Source organism: Nerophis ophidion, linkage group LG20 (assembly GCF_033978795.1).
Source record: "Nerophis ophidion isolate RoL-2023_Sa linkage group LG20, RoL_Noph_v1.0, whole genome shotgun sequence".
In the NCBI taxonomy this organism is placed as follows: domain Eukaryota; kingdom Metazoa; phylum Chordata; class Actinopteri; order Syngnathiformes; family Syngnathidae; genus Nerophis; species Nerophis ophidion.
In genome coordinates this window covers 16180540-16207480 of record NC_084630.1, presented here as the reverse complement: position 1 = coordinate 16207480, position 26941 = coordinate 16180540, and the positions used below count along the sequence as shown (strand labels likewise).

General features: G+C 43.3%; 1 protein-coding gene across 4 annotated transcripts in view; it reads right to left on the bottom strand.

Moving 5' to 3' along the window:
* Positions 1 to 2370: 2370 nt before the first annotated feature.
* Positions 2371 to 26941, bottom strand: part of pcyt2 (phosphate cytidylyltransferase 2, ethanolamine) — a 67714-nt gene continuing 43143 nt past the window's right edge. Inside the window, exons 13-16 of one of the 4 annotated variants that reach the window (XR_009803106.1) lie at positions 22067 to 22217; positions 4100 to 4166; positions 2956 to 3032; positions 2371 to 2841 (exon numbers count right to left, since the gene is read on the bottom strand). The gene's annotated coding sequence lies outside the window, so the exon portion shown is untranslated. Of the gene's footprint in view, positions 4167 to 11900; positions 11967 to 22066; positions 22218 to 26941 lie in introns of all 4 variants that reach the window. The other 3 variants (XR_009803107.1, XR_009803105.1, XM_061880596.1) reach the window with 3 other exon arrangements.

Genomic DNA, 26941 nt, shown 5'->3' with positions numbered 1-26941 from the left:
AACAAGATCACCTCGAATGGATTGTGATCCGAGTAACCTGCCCAAAGCATGGCGGAAATTCCACGTAGAGTTGATGTTTTCTGGTCCGTTTGAGAAAAAGGGAGAGGATGAAAAATGCAGCTACCTTCTCATTTGGATCGGCGAAAGAGGACGGGACATACATAACACATGGACACTTACAGACCACGAACGAAAAGTACTGAATACGTACTATGAGCGCTATGAAGCATACGTCATGCCGAAGTCAAACATAATATTTGCTTGTTACAAATTTCACGAAAAAGTCCAAGGAGCTAACGAGCCCTTTGAACAGTTTTTGACAGATTTGAGACTGTAATTATGCAAACAATGAGGAGATGGTGAGAGACCGTGTCGTTTTTGGGATCCAGTCACCTAAAGCAAGAGAAAAGCTACTGAGTGTCGGTTCCGATTTGACGTTGGATAAAGCTCTAGACAAGTACAGCTCAAAACTATAGCTAGCGGCAACAGCGTCCTGCACGAGCAGACTGTTCATGCTATCAGTCCCCACTATCCAAGGAAGACGACTTGGAAAACGCGCCATGACAAGGCAACAGAGAACACCTACAGACCTGATGGGGACAGAGAGTGTCATAAAAGTTGTGTCTACTGCGGAAACAAGCCTCATGGAGCAAAAAACAGCTGTCCAGCCAAAGGTAAACCATACTTGCCAACCTTGAGACCTCCGATTTCGGGAAGTCGGGGGTGGGAGGTGTGGTCTGGGGCGTGGTTAAGAGTCAAATAGTTCATATATATATTACATACAGTGGGGCAAAAAAGTATTTAGTCAGCCACCGATTGTGCAAGTTCTCCCACTTAAAATGATGACAGAGCTCATCATAGGTACACTTCAACTGTGAGAGACAGAATGTGGGGAGAAAAATCCAGGAATTCACATAGTAGGAATTTTAGATAATTTATTTGTAAATTATGGTGGAAAATAAGTATTTGGTCAACCATTCAAAGCTCTCACTGATTGAAGGAGGTTTTTTGCTCAAAATCTCATGATTCATTCTTTCCTTAACACGGATAAATCGTCCTGTCCCCTTAGCAGAAAAACAGCCCCAAAGCATGATGTTTCCACCCCCATGCTTCACAGTAGGTTTGGTTTTCTTCTTGGGATGCAACTCAGTATTCTTCTTCCTCCAAACACGACGAGTTGAGTTAATACCAAAAATTTGGTTTTTGGTTTCATCTGACCACATGACATTCTCCCAATCCTCTGCTGTATCATCCATGTGCTCTCTGGCAAACTTCAGAGAGCACCTATGATGAAAATTACAGACCTCTGTCATCATTTTAAGTGGGAGAACTTGCACAATAGGTGGCTGACTAAATACTCTTTTGCCCCACTGTATATATAAGAAATACTTGACTTTCAGTGATTTTTATCTCTTGCTCTCTCTCTCTCTCTCTCTCTCTCTCTCTCTCTCTCTCTCTCTCTCTCTCTCTCTCTCTCTCTCTATATATATATATATATATATATATATATATATATATATATGTATATATATATATATATATATATATATATATATATATATATATATATATATATATATATATATATATATATATAAATAAATAAAATAAATACGTAAACTTCAGTGTTCATTTATTTATACACACACACACTCATCTGCTCATTGTTGAGTTAAGGGTTGAATTATCCATTTTTGTTCTATTCTCTGTCACTATTTTTCTAACCACATGCATGCACAGCTAGACTCTCTGGCGGTGGTGTCAGAGAGAAGAAGTCTAGCAAAGCTCCTAGAATGTAGAATATATGTAGAATATATTTACATTATTCATATATTATATATAATATATTGTATATATTATATTATACAATATAATATATTGTATATATTATATTGTATATTACATTCTATTGTACATTCTATTGTACATTCTATGTACAGTAGATGGCAGTATTGTCCTGTTTAAGAGTGTCACAACTGCTTTACGGCAGACAAACTGCTTTACGGTAGACGAAGACGTGACTGCTGTTGTGGTGTGTTATTACCGCGCTGGGAGGACGTTAATGAAACTGCCCAACAATAAAGCCACATAAGAAACCAACAACTCGCCCTCGATCATTCTACAGAAAGCGGACGTGAAAACAGACTGTCGACACGGAGGGGGCGTGGCCTGCAGCAGCTCCGCCTGAATTCCGGGAGATTTTCGGGAGAGGCGCTGAAATTCGGGAGTCTCCCGGAAAATCCAGGAGGGTTGGCAAGTGTGAGGTAAACAGTGCAAGATATGCAGCAAATGGAATCATTTTGCAAAAGTATGCTGTTCAAAGCAGAGTACAGGAGTACACAGTGCAAGTGAAATAGACTCACTCAGCAAGAAAGACAATGAAGACTTGTTTATTGATGCAGTTACACAAGGCAGCGGTAACAAAAGAGAAACTGAACAGGCATATGCAGATGTGTTGGTTGGACCAAGTAAAACTATTGTCACCTTCAAGCTAGACACTGGAGCCTCAGCTAATGTCATTCCCACTAATGTTTTCCAAAGGCTTGGGATACAGGACACACTACAACCAACAACACGCCCTCTATATGGCTATGGGGGTGAGAGGCTATCTGTCAGAGGAAAATGCAACATTAAATGCCAGTACAAAAGCATCCATCTAACATTAAAGGTTCACATCGTTGACACACAAACTCCTCCAGTGTTAGGATTAAACGCCTGTTTTGATTTTGGACTCATTAAAGTTATATCAGTCTTTACCTAGAAAGTTATCTCCAGTTGAGGAGTTGAGTTGACGAGTACTGGTACTAATGACTCTTGCTGGCACTCGGCAATACGGTGGAGCTGGGAGAAGGGATACAATGAGAGGGGAATATCTTTAGCATCAAGAATGTTAACCATATCTTTAATATTAATGTTGTGGTTTCATTTTTTAGATGTTAAGAGATTATTCCTTACTCTGCCTGTGCAATTGGCTTGCCAACCCCAGAGATGCGAGGTCTTCTTCGCTATCATCAGGGTCCCCGAGACAATGGCTGTTGGGTAACCATATCATTAGGATTATTGCATTACCAAAATTGCCAAATATACATATAGTACAATCATCTTTGGTCTATTTTTGAATGCTACCGGAAATAACCTTCCTATTACTGTAGAAACATGACAAAAACAAGACTTACACTTGTACACACTTACACTGGCTTCCTGCTCCTTTTTTCTGGCAGCTCCTAATTCTCTGCCTCAGATTGCAGATTGTGTTGCAGCCCTTTCCATATTTTTGTATTATTTTTAATGCGTCTTTGTAGTTGTCTAAAATTGAGTATGTTAAAATGAACATGAGTTTCAAATTAGCTGTAGAGCTGAACAGAATATTATTATTATTGATGATGTATCAGGTCTCATTCTTACAAGAGACCAGGTCAGAACATGGACAGAATAGGTTATTCCAAGCAGAAAGAGAAGCAACAATGACGTTATTTTCAAACAACAAATTTATAAATTTGCATACCACAAGTTCGGACAACAGAAACGTCATATCTTTGTCAGCCTTTTTTGAACGTCTACACATGTCCTTTGTTTTAAGGTTGATAATGAGACAGGCACAGTCTATTCATGTATGCGCTAAAAGACAAGAAAATACAGTAAAGTTTATGATAAATGGGTTGTACTTCTATAGTGCTTTTCTACCTTCAAGGTACTCAAAGCGCTTTGACACTACTTCCACATTTACCCATTCACACACACGTTCACACACTGATGGAGGGAGCTGCCATGCAAGGCGCTAACCAGCACCCATCAGGAGCAAGGGTGATGTGTCTTGTTCAAGGACACAATGGACGTGGCGAGGTTGGTACTAGGTGGGGATTGAACCAGTTACCCCTTGGTTGCGCACGGCCACTCTCCCCATGCGCCACTTAATTATTGTTTCTAAAGTTATATTTAAATAAATACATGGTCAAATGGTGGTGTTGTCTGTTTCATTGCTACAAACTAGACGAGATATAGGGCAACGTTAAATTGATCCAGCCCCATGAATATGCCAAGAGCTGCTAGAAAAATGTGTAAGCAACATTACATTTTAACAAACCAGAAAGTATTTTACTTGATCAAGCGAACACAGCGGGAGCAATTGTAGGCAAAAATCCAGGCAATCCAGGCAACAGATGATGCTGCAAAACACACAAAATAGAAAATGTGACCAAGTTCACAGTAGCATAGGAAATTATGAACAGGCGCAAAATACATTAGTTGTCTGAAACGACATAAACAGTGATTAAAATAATACATTTTTAATTCATTCATTTTAATTATAAAGATTGCAGATAGACGCTTTACTTTATACATTATATATGTAACAGTCACTGTTCTGCGTTGTGTCCTTTATAGTGATTTTTCCCACTCACATCAACTCCTTTTATATTTTTTTCTACAAATAACGATGCCAAAAAACTCATAACAGACATACCTTTTTTTTAATGGATACAAAAACAACAGGGAAGGCGTCACTCACAGCCCCAGTAAACAGGATCTCGATCTCAACTAAAGAATAAAGAAATAAATAATACACACTCATATTGCCCGATTGTAGCTGAGATAGGCGCCAGCGCCCCCCGCGACCCCAAAAAGGGAATAAGCGGTAGAAAATGGATGGATAGATGGATTGATACCACATGCAGCGGCACACAAGATGTCTACACAGACACAGAGATTTTGACCAATACGCTATCTTACGAGACCAGGAAACATCGTAATAACGGACCAGTGTGGGGGGGGGGGGGGGGGGGGGGGGGGCCGTGGCCCGGTGGTTGGGGACCACTGGTATATAGCATTAAGATAATCCAAGTGGATTAGTTTAATGCCATATAGCATTAAAATAGCTAATCCTGGACTAGCTTAATGCTACATAGCAACTTGTATTAGCAGCATTTAGCATATAAAAGTCCGTTTTTTACAACAATTTAACAACCATAATCTGGGGAATTTAACCCATCAAGCTTTATCAACAGGTCACAGACAGTGTGCATTCTTATAGAATACTTTAAAAGAGACAACCAAAACATTTATAAAAAAAACAAAAGGAACAAGAGACGATGTCGCACGTTGTCTCTTGTTCCTTTGTTTGTCTCCCGACTTGCGAGAACTTTACTTAACTTAACTTTACTTTAAAGGGGAACATTATCACAATTTCAAAAGGGTTAAAAACAATAAAAATCAGTTCCCAGTGGCTTGTTGTATTTTTTGAAGTTTTTTTCCAAATTTTACCGGTCCTGGAATATCCCTAAATAAAGCTTTAAAGTGCCTTATTTTCGCTATCTTCGAAACCACTGTCCATTTCCCTGTGACGCCATACAGGGCCTCCTCTCTGAGCTGCAACCTTATCGTGGTAGAGGAGTTTGCGTGTCCCAATGATCCTAGGAGCTATGTTGTCCGGGGGCATAAAGCCCCCTGGTAGGGTCTCCCAAGGCAAACAGGTTCTAGGTGAGGGATCAGACAAAGAGCAGCTCGAAGACCTTTATGAAGAAGAAACATCATGGACCCAGATTTCCCTCGCCCGGACGCGGGTCACCGGGGCCCCCCTCTGGAGCCAGGCCCGGAGGTGGGGCACGATGGCGAGCGCCTGGTGGCCGGGCCTGTTCCCATGGGGCCCGGCCGGGCACAGCCCGAAGAGGCAACGTGGGTCACCCCTCCAATGGGCTCACCACCCATAGCAGGGGCCATAGAGGTCGGGTGCATTGTGAGCTGGGCGACAGCCGAAGGCAGGGCACTTGGCGGTCCGATCCTCGGCTACAGAAGCTAGCTCTTGGGACGTGGAACGTCACGTCACTGGGGGGGAAAGAGCCTGAGCTAGTGCGCGAAGTCGAGAAATTCCGGCTGGATATAGTCGGACTCACTTCGACGCACAGCAAGGTCTCTGGAACCACTTCTCTCGAGAGGGATTGGACCCTCTTCCACTCTGGCGTTGCCGGCAGTGAGAGGCGACGGGCTGGGGTGGCAATTCTTGTTCGCCCCCCGGCTCAAAGCCTGTACGTTGGAGTTCAACCCGGTGGACGAAAGGGTAGCCTCCCTCCGCCTTCGGGTGGGGGGACGGGTCCTGACTGTTGTTTGTGCTTATGCACCAAACAGCAGTTCAGAGTACCCACCCTTTTTGGGAACGCTCGAGGGAGTACTGGAAAGTCCTCCCCCGGGTGATTCCCTTGTCCTACTGGGAGACTTCAACGCTCACGTCGGCAACGACAGTGAAACCTGGAGAGGCGCGATTGGGAAGATTGGCCGCCCGGATCTGAACCCGAATGGTGTTTTGTTATTGGACTTTTGTGCTCGTCACAGTTTGTCCATAACAAACACCATGTTCAAACATAAGGGTGTCCATATGTGCACTTGGCACCAGGACACCCTAGGCCGGAGTTCCATGATCGACTTTGTAGTTGTGTCATCGGATTTGCGGCCTCATGTTATGGACACTCGGGTGAAGAGAGGGGCGGAGCTTTCTACCGATCACCACCTGGTGGTGAGTTGGCTGCGATGGTGGGGGAGGATGCCGGACAGACCTGGGAGGCCCAAACGCATTGTGAGGGTCTGCTGGGAACGTCTGGCAGAGTCTCCTGTCAGACAAAGTTTCAATTCCCACCTCCGGAAGAACTTTGAACATGTCACGAGGGAGGTGCTGGACATTGAGTCCGAGTGGACCATGTTCCGCACCTCTATTGTCGAGGCGGCAGATCGGAGCTGTGGCCGCAAGGTAGTTGGTGCCTGTCGGGGCGGCAATCCTAAAACCCCTTGGTGGACACCAGCGGTGAGGGATGCCGTCAAGCTGAAGAAGGAGTCCTATCGGGTCCTTTTGGCTCATAGGACTCCGGAGGCAGTGGACAGGTACCGACAGGCCAAGCGGTGTGCAGCTTCAGCGGTCGGGGAGGCAAAAACTCGGACATGGGAAGAGTTCGGGGAAGCCATGGAAAACGACTTCCGGACGGCTTCGAAGCGATTCTGGACCACCGTCCGCCGCCTCAGGAAGGGGAAGCAGTGCACTATCAACACCGTGTATGGTGCGGATGGTGTTCTGCTGACCTCGACTGCGGATGTTGTGGATAGGTGGAAGGAATACTTCGAAGACCTCCTCAATCCCACCAACACGTCTTCCTATGAGGAAGCAGTGCCTGGGGAATCTGTGGTGGACTCTCCTATTTCTGGGGCTGAGGTCGCTGAGGTAGTTAAAAAGCTCCTCGGTGGCAAGGCCCCAGGGGTGGACGAGATCCGCCCGGAGTTCCTTAAGGCTCTGGATGCTGTGGGGCTGTCTTGGTTGACAAGACTTTGCAGCATCGCGTGGACATCGGGGGCGGTACCTCTGGATTGGCAGACCGGGGTGGTGGTTCCTCTCTTTAAGAAGGGGGACCGGAGGGTGTGTTTCAACTATCGTGGGATCACACTCCTCAGCCTTCCCGGTAAGGTTTATTCAGGTGTACTGGAGAGGAGGTTACGTCGGATAGTCGAACCTCGGATTCAGGAGGAACAGTGTGGTTTTCGTCCTGGTCGTGGAACTGTGGACCAGCTCTATACTCTCGGCAGGGTTCTTGAGGGTGCATGGGAGTTTGCCCAACCAGTCTACATGTGCTTTGTGGACTTGGAGAAGGCATTCGACCCTGTCCCTCGGGAAGTCCTGTGGGGAGTGCTCAGAGAGTATGGGGTATCGGACTGTCTTATTGTGGCGGTCCGTTCCCTGTACGATCAGTGCCAGAGCTTGGTCCGCATTGCCGGCAGTAAGTCGAACACATTTCCAGTGAGGGTTGGACTCCGCCAAGGCTGTCCTTTGTCACCGATTCTGTTCATAACTTTTATGGACAGAATTTCTAGGCGCAGTCAAGGCGTTGAGGGGTTCCGGTTTGGTAACCGCAGGATTAGGTCTCTGCTTTTTGCAGATGATGTGGTCCTGATGGCTTCATCTGACCGGGATCTTCAGCTCTCGCTGGATCGGTTCGCAGCCGAGTGTGAAGCGACCGGAATGAGAATCAGCACCTCCAAGTCCGAGTCCATGGTTCTCGCCCGGAAAAGGGTGGAGTGCCATCTCCGGGTTGGGGAGGAGACCCTGCCCCAAGTGGAGGAGTTCAAGTACCTAGGAGTCTTGTTCACGAGTGAGGGAAGAGTGGATCGTGAGATCGACAGGCGGATCGGTGCGGCGTCTTCAGTAATGCGGACGTTGTACCGGTCCGTTGTGGTGAAGAAGGAGCTGAGCCGGAAGGCAAAGCTCTCAATTTACCGGTCGATCTACGTTCCCATCCTCACCTATGGTCATGAGCTTTGGGTCATGACCGAAAGGATAAGATCACGGGTACAAGCGGCCGAAATGAGTTTCATCCGCCGTGTGGCGGGGCTCTCCCTTAGAGATAGGGTGAGAAGCTCTGCCATCCGGGAGGAACTCAAAGTAAAGCCGCTGCTCCTTCACATCGAGAGGAGCCAGATGAGGTGGTTCGGGCATCTGGTCAGGATGCCACCCGAACGCCTCCCTGGGGAGGTGTTTAGGGCACGTCCAACCGGTAGGAGGCCACGGGGAAGACCCAGGACACGTTGGGAAGACTATGTCTCCCGGCTGGCCTGGGAACGCCTCGGGATCCCCCGGGAAGAGCTAGACGAAGTGGCTGGGGAGAGGGAAGTCTGGGTTTCCCTGCTTAGGCTGTTGCCCCCGCGACCCGACCTCGGATAAGCGGAAGATGATGGATGGATGGATGGATGGATGGCCATACAGGGCTGCCAATACAAACAACATGGCGGTTACCACAGCAAGATATAGCGACATTAGCTCGGATTCAGACTCGGATTTCAGCGGTTTAAGTGATTCAACAGATTACGCATGTATTGAAACAGATGGTCGGAGTATGGCGGCAGATAGCGAAAACGAAATTGAAGAAGAAATTGAAGCTATTGACGTTGTCAATAGCTTCAATTTATCATTTAACTATATATATACATAGTTAAATGATAACATTTAACTATGTATATATATTTCCCAATTGGTTCAACCGCCACCCGCCCGAATCTATTTAAAATCTATTTTTTCGTCATGTCACCCGCCCGACCCGCGGTTTATCCGCGGACTTCGCGGTTGTGACAGCAAACCACGCATCTCTACTGACTAGCTTGTTTTGGTATGTTTGGAGTCTAGATTTGAGGGTTTTGAAGGTGCTGGAGTACCAGGAGGGGCATGTGTAATCGAAAAAAGGTTGAATGAGAGTTCCCGCTAAAATCTTCATGGTGCTTTTGTTGACCAGAGAGGAGATTCTGTAGAGAAATCTTGTTCGTTGGTTGACCTTTTTGATGACCTTGGTTGCCATTTTATCACAGGAAAGATTGGCCTTTAGAATGGAACCTAGGTAGGTGACCTCATCTTTCCTGGTGATAACAATGTCACCCACTTTTATAGTGAAGTCACTGACTTTCTTAAAGGGGAACATTATCACCAGACCTATGTAAGCGTCAATATATACCTTGATGGTGCAGAAAAAAGACCATATATTTTTTTAACCAATTTCCGAACTCTAAATGGGTGAATTTTGGCGAATTGTTGTCGGAGGGTGTAACAACACAAACAGGGAGGGATTCAAGTTGCACCACTGGCCCAAAGATGCGAAAGTGTCTGCCGCCAGACCCCCATTGAATGCGACGACAGACATGACACAGAGATGTATGGATAACCTGCAGATGCATTTGCAACAATAAAGTCAACGAAATCACAAAGGTGAGTTTTGTTGATGTTGACTTATGTGCTAATCAGACATATTTGTTTGCGGCGTGACTGCCAGCTAATCGATGCTAACATGCTACGCTAATCGACGCTAACATGGTATTTACCGGCGGTGCTAAAGCAGACATGGCACAGAGATGTATGGATAACCTGCCGATGCATTTGCAACTATAAAGTCAACGAATTCACAAAGGTGAGTTCTGTTGATGTTGACTGCCACCTAATCGATGCTAACCTGCTACGCTAATCGATGCTAACATGCTATTTACCGGCGGTGCTAAAGCAGACATGGCACAGAGATGTGTGGATAGTTTCCTTCCACCCACATTTAATGCAAAAAAAACACTTACCAATCGAAGGATTTAAGTTGCTCCAGTGTCACGAGATGCGAAAGTCCTGATCGTTTGGTCCGCACATTTTACCGGCGATGCTAACGCAGCTATTCGTCCATGCTATGGCTATGAATAGCGTCAATAGCTATTCGCTCAATAGCTTCAGTTTCTTCTTCAATACTTTCATACTCCAACCATCCGTTTCAATACATGCGTAATCTGTTGAATCGCTTAAACCGCTGAAATCCGAGTCTGAATCCGAGCTAATGTCGCTATATCTCGCTGTGCAATTCGCCGTTGTTTGTTTACATTGGCAGCACTGTATGACATAACAGGGAAATGGATAGTCACATCGCAAATAGCGAAAATCAAACACTTTAAAGCTTTTTTAGGGATATTCGGGGACCGGTAAAATTTTGAAAAAAAATTCAAAAAATACAACAAGCCAATGGGAACTGATTTTTATTGATTTTAACCCTTTTGAAATTGTGATAATGTTCCCCTTTAAGGTTGATGTGGGACCCAAATAGGATGGATTCTGTTTTACCCAAGTGTATGGATAGCTTATTGTCAGTGAGCCAGGTGCAGATTCTACAGAGTTCGGCACTGAGGACTTGTTCCAACTGTGACTTGTTCTTGCCGGATACCAGCAGGGCCGAGTCATCCGCAAACAGGAACAATTCACAGTCGCATGCTGATGGCATGTAGTTTACCTATATTAGGAACAGCAAAGGCCCTAATATACTGCCTTGGGGGGACTCCACAGCTTACTGAGAGGGACACACACACACACATGGTGCGTCTACCACCTGTTTCCTCCCCTCCAAGTAAGATTGCATCCAGCTCGATGAGGAAACTACGGAAGCCTGACGATATGCCATGGCAGGAAGGAGTCAAATAAAATAACAGTCCATCAACACAAAAAATAACGTTTTTTTGAGATAAAATTCACACATAACACAATATTTGAAGGACAAAAAAAAAAACATTCCAAAATATTAATGAAGTGCATTTCCTTGAATTGCCGCAGGGCATATAGTATGCGCCTGCCTTGAATTACTGCCGGGTCAAACTCGCGTCGCAAAATAATTAGCGCATGCTTAGTGTTACCGCCTGGTCAAACTCGTGACGTCACGAGTGACACTTCCCCTGTCATCATTTTCAAAATGGAGGAGGCAGATTTCAATACCCGTAATTTGAAATTGCATAAAGGGAAGAAGATTAAGAGCGACTCAGTAGGATTCCAGGTCCAAGCTTACATCACAGTCAAATTTTTACTGCATGCCTTTGGTAAGTGCCGGAGTGAGAAGAGGTTTTGAAATAATTAGCGCATGCTTACTTTTACCACATGCCTTAGGTAAGCGCAGGAGTGAGAAGAGGTTTTAAAGGCCTACTGAAATGAGATTTTCTTATTTAAACGGGGATAGCAGGTCCATTCATTTCGCGATATTGCCATATTTTTGCTGAAAGTATTAAGTAGAGAACATCCACGATAAAGTTCGCAACTTTCGGTGCTAAGAGAAATGCCCTGCCTCTACCGGAAGTCGCAGACGATGATGTCACATGTTTGATGGCTCCTCACATATTCCCATTGTTTTTAATGGGAGCCTCCAACAAAAAGTGCTATTCGGACCGAGAAAACAACAATTTCCCCATTAATTTGAGCAAGGATGAAAGATTCGTGTTTGAGGATATTGACAGCGACGGACTAGAAAGAAAAAAAAACGCGATTGCATTGGGACCGATTCTGATGTTTTTAGACACATTTACTAGGTTAATTCTGGGAAATCCCTTATCTTTCTATTGTGTTGCAAGTGTTTTAGTGAGTTAAATAGTACCTGATAGTCAGAAGGGTGTCTCCACGGGTGTCTTGACGCGCAGTGTCTCAGGGGAGTCGACGGCAGCTATGGACGGCACAAGCTCAGCTTTTCTCCGGTAAGAACTAACTTTTTAACCACAAATTTCTCACCGAAACCTGCTGGTTGACATGTGGTCGGGATCCATGTTCTCTGATCCATAGGAAAGTTTCACCTCCAGGAATTTTAAACAAGTAATCACCGTGTGTTTGTGTGGCTAAAGGCTAAAGCTTCCCAACTCCATATTTCTACTGTGACTTCTCCAATATTAATTGAACAAATTGCAAAAGATTCAGCAACACAGATGTCGAAAATACTGTGTAATTATGCCGCTAAAGCAGACGACTTTTACCTGTGTGTGTGCGCAGCGCTCATATTTCCTTAAAACCTGTGACGTCTTGCGTACACGTCATCATTACACGACGTTTCGAAGACGAAACTCCCGAGAAATTTAAAATTGTAATTTAGTAAAGTAAAAAGGCCGTATTGGCATGTGTTGCAATGTTAATATTTCATCATTGATATATAAACTATCAGACTGCGTGGTGGGTAGTAGTGGGCTTCAGTAGGCCTTTAAATTAATTAGCGCCCCGGTAGCAATTCAAGGAAATACGATACATCACATTTGCAGTTGTTTCCCATTTTTGCTGTTTTTACAGCTGCAATGTTCTGAAAATTATTTTTTTTAAAGTCATGCATCCATCCCATCCATCCATTCTACCGCTTATTCCATTTGGGGTCGTGGGGGGCGCTAGTGCCTATCTCAGCTACAATCAGGCGGAAGGCGGCGTACACCCTGGACAAGTCGCCACCTCAAACCGTTACTTTACCCAAAAAAAGGAGGAGGGGACCGCAGATGTAAAAAATACCTTTCACACAAAGACAGTTGCTCTTGGTTGTTCGGCCAGTTTGGACAAGACCCAGTTTGTTGCTCGGCCAGTCAGACTATTTCCTGGGATCGGTTCAAGTCTTCTGACCTCCGACCCTCATCCTCAGCTCCTGCTTGTGAAGGCTTCCTACCAGATGTTGCTAATGTCTTTACACTTCCTCCTAAAATCCAAACCTGTAAGATTCCAAATTTCCTGGGGACAAGAGCCACCGCTCTCTGCAGAGTTGGTGACGGACACGTGCACTTTTGACCTTAGTAGAATAATCCTCTAAAGCAGGGGTGTCAAACTCAAATACAGAGTGGGGCCAAAATTTCAAACGGAACAAAGCCGCGGGCTAAGGTTGAACAAATTAACCTTTTAAGAGGGACCCAAACAAGTTTTGCATTGAATATTGAACAAGCAAGGCTTATATAACTTTATAGTGACATGCAAAGTAGAGTTTCAAATTATCCATCCATCCATTTCCTACCGCTAGTCCCTTCTATGGTCGCTGGAGCCAACCTCAGCTGCATTCGGGCGGAAGGCAGTGTACACCCTGGACAAGTCGCCACCTCATCACAGGGCCAACACAGATTGACAACATTCACACTCACATTCACACACTTGGGCCAATTTAGTGTTGCCAATCAACCTATCAATAATAATTGAAAATTAAAGCTGCAAGCAGCGTTGGTCGGGTCCGCCTTTGGATGCTGCCCCCGCAACCCAAGCCCTGGTCTAACTACATAGAGGTTTTTGTTTCATGTCTCTACGACATTCCTAACAGAAGTTACAAGCAGTTTTGTCTGGGTTTTTTCCTAGGGGGCGCTAGAGCGCAAATTTGACTTTTGGGGTTTGTTTTTTTATGAGAAGGCAATTTTCGCCAGTCCTGATGTGTGTGTAAAATTTGGTGAGTTTTGAAGCATGTTAAGGGGGTCAAACTACAGCTCTGCGTTTCTGGATGTTGTTGATAAATGGCTTTCGCTTTGCATAGTAGAGCTTTAACTTGCACTTTGAAACATTTTAAGGGGGTCAAATTACAGCTCAAAGAGGCAAAAATGACATTTTTTAGGAAAATTTGCGCAGGGTTTTTTTGAAGGCGCGTAAAATCCAAACCAGAGCACTTATCAAAACTCTTTCGATAACTTTTAATCAGAAGGGTTCAAACTCTCTCCTGTGCGAGTTTGAAGCCGAAACGACAAACGCGCTCAGAGGAGATAACGTTTGAAAAAAGGTGACGGGGGTTTACAAAACATTTATTTTGAAGGGGTAATTTTTAACTTCCTGTTGATTTTTGCTGAAGAATGTCAATTATTAAAACGTAGGTCTAAGTGAGACCTGCATAGAAGTTTTTGTTTCAGGTCTCTTTGACTTTCCTACCAGAAGTTACAAGCAGTTTTGTCTGTGTTTTCGTCCTAGGAGCAGTTTTTTCTGTGTTTTATTAAAAAATTGCGCTAGAGTGCATTTTTGAGTTTTGGGGTTTGGTTTTTTCATTAAATCGCAATTTCTGCCAGTCCTGATGTATGTGCTAAGTTTGGTGAGTTTTGAAGCATTTTAAGGGGGTCAAATTACAGGTCAAAGAGGCAAAAATTGAATTTTTTGCGAAAATTTTGCTTTGATTGTGTTTTTGCAAAATTTCTGTTGATTTTTGCCGTATAAAGTAAAATTATTAAATCTAGGTCTAAGTTAGCCCTACATAGAGGTTTTTGTTTCATGTCTCTACGACATTGCTAACGGAAGTTACAAGCAGTCTGTTTTTTTTTTTCCTAGGGGGCGCTAGAGCGCATTTTTGAGTTTTTGGGTTTGGTTTTTTTATTAGATGGCACTTTTCGCCAGTTCTGATGAGTGTGTGAAATTTGGTGAGTTTTGAAGCATGTTCAGGGGGTCAAATTACAGTTCAAAGAGGTGGCGGAATAATAATAATAAAACGGACCAGTTTCAATAGGGTCCTTGGCCCATTGCAAAAGGACTACTTTGGAGTCCTTTTGCAATGGGTCTGCGGACCCTAAATATCAATGGCATATAAAATAAAATTTAAATAAAAATGGGGGGGGGGGTTGGTGGTAGCGAGGGTGTATATTGTGGCGTCCAGGAAGATTCAGTGCTGCAAGGGGTTCTTGGTATTACGTGTGTTACGGTGCAGATGTTCTCCCGAAACGTGTTTGTCATTCTTGTTTGGTGTGTCTTGACAGTGTGGCGCATATTTGTAACAGTGTTAAAGTCGTTTATACGGCCGCCCTCAGTGTGACCTGTATGGCTGTTGACCAAGTATGGCTGTTGACCAAGTATGCATTCATGTGTCTTAAAGCCGCAGATATTATGTGACTGAGCCGGCACCTTGTTTGTATGGCGGAAAAAGCGGACGTGACGACAGGTTATAGAGGACGCTAAAGGCAGTGCCTTCGAGGCACGCCCCCAATATTGTTGTCCGGGTGGAAATTGGGAGAAATTCGGAATAATTGTTGCCCCGGGAGATTTTCTGGAGGGGCAGTGAAATTCGAGTCTCTTGGGTAAATCGTGACGGTTGGCAAATGCGTTGTTACTGCAGCACCACCTATGTATAATACCGGCGGGCCAGTTCTAATCTTAATCTGATATTACCTCAGGGGCCAAATGAAATTACACGGGGGCCAGAGTTTGACACCCATGTTCTAAAGGATTCTGTGACCAAATAGAAACACATGCTAGCCCACAATCATATAAGTGAAAGGTACATGGTATAATTCACCTCATTGGTCAAACGAGAGTCACGCGAGAACGAGACCACCGAATCCTCGAACAGGGTTTAACATTAGGATGTATTTTCTGCTATTTATTAAATGTTTCATTTATTACTCTGCATTCATTCTTACTATAATGCAAGTAAAATAACTTGAGATCGGTAGGTTGTGAGTTCAAACCCCGGGTCATACCAAAGACCAGGGGTCACCAACCTTTTTGAAACCAAGAGCTACTTCTTGGGTACTGATTAATACAAAGAGCTACCAGTTTGATACACACCTAAATAAATTGCCAGAAATAGCCAATTTGCTCAATTTACCTTTGATAAATAAATCTATATATATACATATATATATATATATATATATATATATATATATATATATATATATATATATATATATATATATATATATATATATATATATATATACATATACATATACATATACATATATATATATATATATATATAAATGGGTATCTTTGTCTGTCAATCCGTCGTACATTTTTTTTCCTTTTACGGAAGGTTTTTTTGTAGAGAATAAATGTTGAAAAAACTCTTAATTGAACGGTTTAAAAGAGGAAAAAACAGGAAAAAAATTAAAATTACATTTTGAAACATAGTTTATCTTCAATTTCGACTCTTTAAAATTCAAAATTCAACCGAAAAAAAGAAGAGAAAAACTAGCTAATTCGAATCTTTTTGAAAAAATGTAAAAAAGAATTTATGGAACATCACTATTAATTTTTAAATTCTGATGACAGGTTTTAAAAAGGTTCAAATCCAATTTGCATTTTGTTAGAATATATAACAAATTGGACCAAGCTATATAAGACAAATCATTATTTCTTCTAGATTTTCCAGAACAAAAATTTTAAAAGAAATTCAAAAGACTTTGAAATAAGATTTAAATTTGATTTTAAAGATTTTCTAGACTTGCCAGAATATTTTTTTTTTTATTTTAATCATAATAAGTTTGAAGAAATATTTCACACATATTTTTTGTTGAAAAAACAGAAGCTAAAATGAAGAATTAAATTAAAATGTATTTATTATTCTTTACAATGAAACAAATACATTTACTTGAAGATTGGTTTAAATTGTCAAGAAAGAAGAGGAACAAATTTAAAAGATAAAAAGGTATGTTTTTAAAAATCCTAAAATCATTTTTAAGGTTTTATTTTTTCTCTAAAATTGTCTTTCTGAAAGTTATAAGAAGCAAACTAAAAAAAATAAATGCATTTATTTAAACAAGTGAAGACCAAGTCCTTAAAATATTTTCTTGGATTTTCAAATTCTATTTGAGTTTTGTCTCTCTTAGAATTAAAAATGTCGAGCAAAGCGAGACCAGCTTGCTAGTAAATAAATAAAATTAAAAAAATAGATGCAGCTCACTGGTAAGTGCTGCTATTTGAGTTATTTTTAGAACAGCCCAGCGGGCGACTCATCTGGTCCTTACGGGCTACCTGGTGCCCACGGGCACCGCGTTGGTGACCCCTGCCAAAGACTATAAAAATGGGAGCCTTTACCTCCCTGCTTGGCACTCAGCATCAAGGGTTGGAATTGGGGGTTAACTCACCAAAAATGATTCCCGGGCGTGGCCACCGCTGCTGCCCACTGCTCCCCTCATATTCCAGGGGGTGAACAAGGGGATGGGTCAAATGCAGAGGACAAATTTCACCAAACCTAGTGTGTGTACTTTAACTTCACTTTAAAGGCCTACTGATACCCACTACTACCGACCACGCAGTCTGATAGTTTATATATCAATGATGAAATATTAACATTGCAACACATGCCAATACGGCCTTTTTAGTTGACTAAATTGCAATTTTAAATTTCCCGCGAGTTTCTTGTTGAAAACGTCGCGGAATGATGACGCGTACGCGTGACGTCACTGACTGTCAGGAAATATTACCTCAGCACCACTTACGGCTAAAAGTCGTCTCTTTTCATCGCATAATTACACAGTAATTTGGACATCTGTGTTGCTCAATCTTTTGCAATTTGTTAATTTATTAATGGAGACTGTATTGCAGCTGTCTTTGGCACTGAGACACAGCCGGTGTTTCTTTGTTTGTTGTAAAGCTTTAACATAGGGTGGTCAAGCGAACATGTTTCTCTACGTCAACCAGCATGTTTTTGGATGGGGAAATTGTGATATATATCTTACCGGAGAAATCATTGGATTGTTTGTCGTCCTGCAGCAGCTGTTTAAGTCTACAGCAGGCGTGTCGAACTCTCTGAGACACTGGGTGTTCACCGCAGCCATCTGACCTCGAGGTATGTCTTTACAATCTTTAAACACTATTAAAACAATAAGCAGATAAGGGATCTTCCAGAATTATCCTAGTAAATGTGTCTAATTACATCTGAAACGCTCACACTGCCGTCGCCCGGACCAGTCGCTTTTTTTTTCTTTTTTTTTTGTAGTCCTTCACTATCAATATCCTAATTCACAAATCTTTCAGCCTCGCTCAAATTAATGGGGAAATTGTCGCTTTCTCAGTCCGAATTGCTCTTACTGCTGGAAGCTCCCATTAAAAACAATGTGGATATGTGTGGAGCTCTGCAACTCTATCAGCGACCAAAAGTTGCAAACTTTATCTTCGATGTTCTCTACTAAATCCTTTCAGCAAAAATATGGCAATATCGCGAAATGATCAAGTATGACACATAGAATGGACCTGCTATCCCCGTTTAAATAAGAAAATCTCATTTCAGTAGGCCTTTAAAATCAATTACTCATATTTATAAGTTATGATACAGATTGTGGAGGATTTATTATGATTTTTTTTTTTTTTTTTTTAAATAAAATCAGTCAACCATCAGCTTTGCTCACTTGATGATGAACTGTAGTTGGATGTCCTCTCACAAAGAAGTCCAGATGTCCCACAAAGGCAGTCCTACTCAGATATTATTTTAAAGATGTTGTAATGTAATTGTAAATAGAATTGTCTCCCCTAAAAGTAAATTTTATTTTTTTTGAATACATTTTAAATAATACCTCAGCTCTTCATTATAGCAGTTGATGTTTTAAAAATATGTTTTCGCTTGTACTTTTTTGCACATGTAAATATTATGTGGAATATCATTTAGGATATCGGAAGGTATTGCCCTGTTTTGAATCCTTTACAAATAAGCGACAATACAGTAAGACACACAATAAGCTATATGTTTACACGTATTATGGTGTAAACATAGAAAAAGAAAATGTCAGATCAGAAAAAAGTTGTCGCCACTGCCTGAATATGAGGCTCTCTCCCGTCGGAGGTCGCGTAACATTACGATAATCAAAGTCTCGTATTTGAGCACAAATGAGTTACTCGTGTCCCACTAAGCTTTACATGTCTGCTGTTAAATGTTGTAAATTAATAAATACAGCTACACTTGCATTTTAGAGTCGCTCTTATCTCTCCGCATGGAAATGAAACAAATAATTTCGTCAAATATCACAGCTGCATCGAGACAAACGTTTAAAATTACATAATCAATTTCTGTGCTGCTTATACATCCTTCATAGTATGACTCGGTTAACGCGAAGATCTCATATCACTTATAGACTTGATTTCGACGCCATCGGCCCTCTTTTCTTCTTTTACCGTGTTTTTCCAGTCCAGTAAGTAAACTTGTTATGAGCCCCGACCACAGGCACACACCCCTCACACTAAATTATACTTGCCAACCTTGAGACCTCCGATTTCGGGAGGTGGGGGGCGTGGTCAGGACTGGGGCGTGGTTAAGAGGGGAGGAGTATATTTCCCCCTAGATCAGGGGTCTCAAACATGCGGCCAGAGACGTTATTTTGCGGCCTACACTGTGATGTGAAATTTAGTGTTGGTGCGGCCCGCAAATTCATATTTGTATACCCTCGATTTTTCCGGGAGACTCCCAATTTAAAGTGCCCATCCAGGGGTGATCATTCATCTGAATTTCACTCAAACAAAATTAAGGGGACACAGTGGAGGCCCCGCCTTTAACGTCTTCTATGACATGTACAAACAGCGTACCAGCCCAGCCACGTGTTGTATTTAGATTCTGTAGACGCAGTAAGGGACTGCAAGACATACTTGATCAACAGCCAACAGCCATACAGGTCACACTGAGAGTGGTTGTATAAACAACTTTAAGACTGTTACAAATATGCGCCACACTGTGAACCCACACCAAACAAGAATGACAAACACATTTTGGGAGAACATCCGCACCGTAACACAACAGAACAAATACCCAGGATCCCATGTTGTGTTACCGTGCGGATGTTCTCCCAAAATATGTTTGCCAATCTTGTTTGGAGTGGGTTCACGGTGTGGCGCATATTTGTAACAGTGATAAAGTTGTTTCTACGGCCACCCTGAGTGTGACCTGTATTGCTGTTGAATAAGTATATATTGCAGTCGCTTCCGTGAGTCTGCAGAAGTCTCATACAATATGTGATTGGGTCTGTACACTGTTTGTATGGTGGAGAAGCGGACAAGACGGCAGTTCGTAGAGAACGCTAAAGACATTGCCATCACGACACGTCCTTACTATTGTTGTCCTGGTGAACACCAGGAGAATGATTTCCCCGGGAGATTGACGGGAGGGGCACTGATTTTCGGGTGTTTCCCAGAAGATTCGCGAGAGTCGACAAGTATGTTGCTAGGGCGGGAAAGCCATTCAAAGAAGGCGAAATTAGTAAAAAGTGCATGTTAGATTTTTTTAAGAAAACTTTTCTTGCGGCCCAGCCTCACCCAGTTTCTGCATCCAGTGGCCCCCAGGTAAATTGAGTTTGAGACCCCTGCCCTAGATTAACCAAGTATTTCATATATATATATATATATATATATATATATATATATATATAAGAAATACTTGACGTTCAGTGAATTTTAGCTGAATATATATATATATATATATATATTTAATACATTTATTTACACGTTTACACACACAACACTCATCTACTCATTGTTGAGTTAAGGGTTGAATTGTCCATCCTTGTTTTTCTAACCATATGCATGTACTGTAGATGGCAGTATTGTCCTGTTTAAGAGTGTCACAACATTGCTGTTTAGGCAGACGAACTGCTTTACGGTAGACAAAAACGGACTGCTGTTGTTGTGTGTTGTTTTACCGCACTGGGAGGACGTTAATGAAACTGCCTAACAATAAACCCACATAAGAAACCAAGAACTCGCCCTCGATCATTCTACAGTTATAACGTCATTGGGCAGACACGCTTTTTATACACGTCACTCAGGTCCGCATGGAGCTGGAGGGGGCGTGTCCTCCAGCTCTGCCTGAATTTCGGGACATTTTCGGGAGAAAATTTGTCCCGGGAGGTTTGCGGGAGAGGCGCTGAATTTCGGGAGTCCGCCGGAAAATCCGGGAGGGTTGGCAAGTATGTCCGCTAAAATGCTGCCTCTAGTTTGGAACCGTAAAAGAAAGAAGTGAATCATAAAAACCTTCAAAACACACAAAAAATAAAAGTGTACAACATATGGATATTGGCATAAAAAAAATTGGTGTATTTGACGCTACATAATGCACCACACATTTTCAATGGGAGACAGGTCTGGACTACAGGCAGGCAAGTCTAGTACCCGCACTCTTTTACTACGAAGCCACACTGTTGTAACACGTGCAGAATGTGGCTTGGCATTGTCTTGCTGAAATAAGCAGGGGCGTCCGTGAAAAAGACCTTACTTGGATGGCAACATATGTTGCTCCAAAACCTGTATGTACCTTTCAGCATTAATGGTGCGTTCACAGATGTGTAAGTTACCCATGCTTTGGGCACTAATACACCATACCATACCATCACAGATGCTGACTCACTGTCTCACAGATTACCTCAACTTCTGCGTGGACGTGATTTGCCCTGCTAAGACTGTTCGGTGCTACCCTAATAACAAACCCTGGGTAACACAAGAAGTTAAAGCTGTCCTCAACAACAAGAAAGCTGCCTTCAGGAGTTGAGACAGGGAGGCAATGAGAGCAGCACAGCGGGAGGTGAAACGATGCGTGAGGGAGGCTAACGACAGCTACAGGAAGAAGCTGGAGCAGAAGCTGCAGCAGAACAACATGAGGGACGTCTGGGAAGGTGTGAAAACCATCACAGGCCACAAGACAAAGACCAGAGCTGTTGTGGGGATAATAGAGAGGGCCAATGAGATGAATAACTTCTTCAACCGGTTTAACCAGCCCGTGTCCTCTCCATCCCCCACTCCCCATCACAGCCACCCCCTCTTCTGCACCCCTCAACGCACCTCCCCCCCAGCCATGGCAGCACCCCCCTCTACCACCTCTACGCAGACATTAGTCATCTCTGCGGACCAGGTCAGAGGTCAACTGAGGAAGCTATAGCCAAGGAAATCAGCAGGCCCAGACAAGCTGTGCCCCCAACTCCTGAAGACCTGTGCTGCAGAACTGGGTGAACCACTTCAAAGAATCTTCAACCTCAGCCTGCAGCTGGGAATAGTGCCCACCCTCTGGAAGACGTCATGCATCGTTCCAGTTCCCAAAAAGAACTGCCCCAGTGAGCTGAACGACTACAGACCAGTGGCGCTCACCTCTCATCTAATGAAGACATTGGAGCGGCTCTTTCTCAGCCTCCTCAGACCACAGGTGCAACATGCCCAGGACAGCCTGCAGTTTGCGTACCAGGAAGGCGTTGGTGTGGAGGATGCTATCCTTTAACTGCTGCATCGAGCCCACTCACACCTGGATAAGGGAAATGGCACTGTGAGGATCCTGTTTCTGGACTTCTCGAGTGCCTTTAATACGATCCAGCCCCGCCTCCTTCAGGACAAGCTCTACAAAATGCGAGTGGACCCCTGCCTGGTTGCCTGGATTTCGAACTACCTCACCGACAGGCCACAGTACGTCAGACTGAAGGACATCACGTCTGACACTGTGATCAGCAGCACCGGAGCACCGCAGGGAACGGTGCTGGCCCCTCTTTTCTTCACCCTCTACACCTCTGACTTCTGTTACAACTCAGAGCTGTGTCACATCCAGAAGTACGCGGATGACACAGCCATCGTCGGGTGCATCAGGGACGGCAGAGAGGAGGAGTTTCGGAACCTGGTGAGGGACTTTGTTGTCTGGTGCCACACGAACCTCTTGCAGCTCAATTCGTCAAAGACCAAGAAGCTGGTCATTGACTTTGGGAGGTCAAGTCCACGGTCACAACCTATTGTGATCGAGGGAGTTGAGGTACAGACCGTGTACTCATTCAAGTACCTCAGGGTTTGGGTGGACAATAAACTGGACTGGACTGTCAACACGGACCACCAGTACAAGAAAGGACAGAGCAGGTTGTACTTCCTCAGGAGACTGCACTCCTTCAACATTTGTAGAAAACTCCTGTGGATGTACTACCAGTCTGTGGTTGCCAGTGTTCTGTACTACATGGTAGTGTGCTGGGGGGGCAGTACATCTAAGAAGGACAGCTCCAGACTTGAGAAACTGATCAGGCTGGCCGGTTCTACAATGGGAATAAACCTGGACTCACCGGTGACGGTGGCAGAGAAGAGGACTGTTGACAAACTAGTGAGCATCCTGGATGATGCCAGTCACCCTCTGCATAGCGTTATCAGTAGCCAGAGGAGCCTGTTCATTGCTAGACTGCTTCATCCCAAGTACAGGACTAATAAACTCCAAAACTCCTTTGTCCCACACGCCATTGGAATGTACAACTCCTCTCTGGGGCGGGGGGTACTAGGATGACAGGGGATGAAAACAATAACAGTGCAATACTTTTTCATAACATGGTCACTACATCCTACTTTGTCTTGTTATATTTTTATTTTACTGTTATAATTTTATTCCCATTGTTGCTTTTTATTTTTTATTCTTATTGTAATATTTCTCTATTTTGTTTCCATTTAAACCCCCATTATTTTCTTTTTACTTTTTTAAAATTGATCTCAACTCTGTACACTGCTGCTGGAATGTTAATTTTCCTGAAGGAACTCTCCTGAAGGAATCAATAAAGTACTATCTATCTATCTTTTGAACTTTGCGCCTAGAGCAGTCGGGTTGGTTCATTTCCTCTTTGGTCCGGAGGACACGACGTACACAGTTTCCAAAAACAATTTGAAATGTGGACTCGTCAGACCACAGAGAACTTTTCCACTTTGCATCAGTCCATCTTAGATGAGCTCAGGCCCAGCAAAGCCGGTGACATTTCTGGGTGTTGTTGATAAATGACTTTCGCTTTGTATAGTACAGTTTTAACTTGCATTTACAGATGTAGCGACAAACTGTAGTTACTGACAGTGTTTTTCTGTAGTGTTCCTGAGCCCATGTGGTGATATCCTTTGCACACTGATGTCGCTTTTTGATGCAGTACCGCCTAAGGGATTGACAGTTACGGGCATTCAGGGCTGTTTTTCGGCCTTTCTCCAGATTCTCTGAGCCTTTTGATGATATTACGGATCGTAGATGGTGAAATCCCAAACATTTTTTCAATAGTTTGTTGAGAAATGTTGTTCTAAAACTGTTCCGTGATTTCTCCGGATTCTCTGAACCTTTTGATGATATTACAGACCTAACATGGTGAAATCCTTAAATTCTTTGCAATAACTTGTTGAGAAATGCTATTCTTAAACTGTTGGACAATTTGCTCACGCATTTGTTCACAAAGTGGTGACCCTCTCACCATCCTTGTTTGTGAATGACTGAGCATTTCATGGAAGCTGCTTATATACCCAATCATGGCACCCGCCTATTACCAATTAGCCTGTTCCCCTGTGGGATTTTCCAAATAAGTGTTTTATGAGTATTCCTCAACTTTCTCAGTCTTTTTTGCCAACTGTGCCAGCTTTTTTAAACATGTTGCAGGCCTCAAATTCCAAATAAGCTAACATTTGCAAAGAAAATTTAAGTTTACGATTTCGAACATTAGATATCTTGTCTTTGCAGTCTATTCAATTGAATATAAGTTTAAAATGATTTGCAATTCATTGTATTCTGTTTTCATTTATCACTTAATAATAATAATAATAATGGATTAGATTTATATCGCGCTTTTCTATTGTCAGATACTCAAACCGCTCACAGTGAAGTGGGAACCCATCATTCATTCATACCTGGTGGTGGTAAGCTACATCAGTAGCCACAGCTGCCCTGGGGTAGACTGACGGAAGCATGGCTGCCAGTTTGCGCCTACGGCCCCTCCGACCACCACCATTCATTCATTCACCAGTGTGAGCGGCACCGGGGGCAAGGGTGAAGTGTCCTGCCCAAGGACACAACGGCAGCGATTTGGATGTTTATAGGTGGGAAGCGAACCTGCAACCCTCAGGTTTCTGGCACGGCCGCTCTACCCACTACGCCATGCCACCCGGGTTGGCGTACACAAAAATTTCGGTTCGGTATGTACCTCGGTTCAGAGGTCACGGTTCGGTTCATTTTCGGTACAGTAAGAAAAAAACAAACTATACATTCTTTGATTATTTATTTAACAAATTTGCAAAATCTTCCACCAAAAATATTTTGATGTGAAGTAATCGGAAACTTGGATAGGTCAATAATTCATAATAACATTGATTTTGATTCAATATTATGTTTTGAGCAATGATAGTTTGAAAGAAAAAAAACAGCTTTGTTTAATTAGACAACGATGCAACTTTTTCTAAATTACATTTATCCTTTAAGCTTTTTTATTTCACTTTTGTTTATGTTTTTGTTTATTTTAATAGTAGTTTTAGAATGTGCCATGGGCCTTTAAAACATTAGGTGTGTGCCGCAAATGGCCTCCGGGGCACACTTTTGAAACCCCTGCTATAGATATTAAAAAAATAAATCAGCCTGGCGACGCATGCATGTTTATCATAACTCTCTCGCTTTGTCTGTCTCTGTCCCTCCCTCACGAATGCTGCTGTGTGCACAAATTGTCTTGTTTTGAACCCCTCCTTAATCTTGAACGTACATTGAAAATACACGCAACCCTAACTTAAAATGCCGGACATTTGTGGCATTTAAGAAACTCTACCCGGACAGCCCCGCAAAAGAGGACATGTCCGGTGAAAAGAGGAGGTATGGTCAGTCTATCATAGGCCAGTCGTTGCTAGCATGTCGTGTGTTGTTTTTTTGATTGATTGAAACTTTTATTAGTAGATTGCACAGTACAGTACATATTCCGTACAATAGACCACTAAATGGTAACACCCCAATAAGTATTTCAACCTGTTTTAAGTCGGGGTTCACGTCAATCAATTCATGGTACCTCGTAAGGGTGGAACGGATCAAAAAACTCACGGATTGGATCATTTTTTTCGGATCAGACAAATAAACAGAAGTTTTGCCGTTTTGTTTTTTAACACTTTTAAATTATTAAATTAAAATATATAAAATCTAGTTCAAGTGCACAAGGCATAATATCTTCTTTTTAACATAATTAATGAAAAACAGTGCCACATAAAAAGGGATTTCTCCTTTCCTCCACTGCTTGTGTCAGTACCTGCACAAGGTGACTCTCGTAGAGGGGGCGTGTCTTCTCATCTCCCACTCTGCTGTGATGAAATGAGCGCTTATGGTCACATAGTTCCCCTGGACCTCCACCCTTGCACTTATGGTCACATAGTTCCCCTGGACCTCCACCCTTGCACTTATGGTCACATAGTTCCCCTGGACCTCCACCCTTGCACTTATGGTCACATAGTTCCCCTGGACCTCCACCCTTGCACTTATGATCACATAGTTCTCCTGGACCTCCACCCTTGCACTTATGGTCACATAGTTCTCCTGGACCTCCACCCTTGCACTTATGGTCACATAGTTCCCCTGGACCTCCACCCTTGCACTTATGGTCACATAGTTCTCCTGGACCTCCACCCTTGCACTTATGGTCACATAGTTCCCCTGGACCTCCACCCTTGCACTTATGGTCACATAGTTCCCCTGGACCTCCACCCTTGCACTTATGGTCACATAGTTCCCCTGGACCTCCACCCTTGCACTTATGGTCACATAGTTCCCCTGGACCTCCACCCTTGCACTTATGGTCACATAGTTCCCCTGGACCTCCACCCTTGCACTTATGGTCACATAGTTCTCCTGGACCTCCACCCTTGCACTTATGGTCACATAGTTCTCCTGGACCTCCACCCTTGCACTTATGGTCACAGAGTTCCCCTGGACCTCCACCCTTGCACTTATGGTCACATAGTTCCCCTGGACCTCCACCCTTGCACTTATGGTCACATAGTTCTCCTGGACCTCCACCCTTGCACTTATGGTCACATAGTTCCCCTGGACCTCCACCCTTGCACTTATGGTCACATAGTTCCCCTGGACCTCCACCCTTGTACTTATGGTCACATACTTCCCCTGGACCTCCAACCTTGCACTTATGGTCACATAGTTCCCCTGGACCTCCACCCTTGCACTTATGGTCACATACTTCCCCTGGACCTCCACCCTTGCATTTATGGTCACAT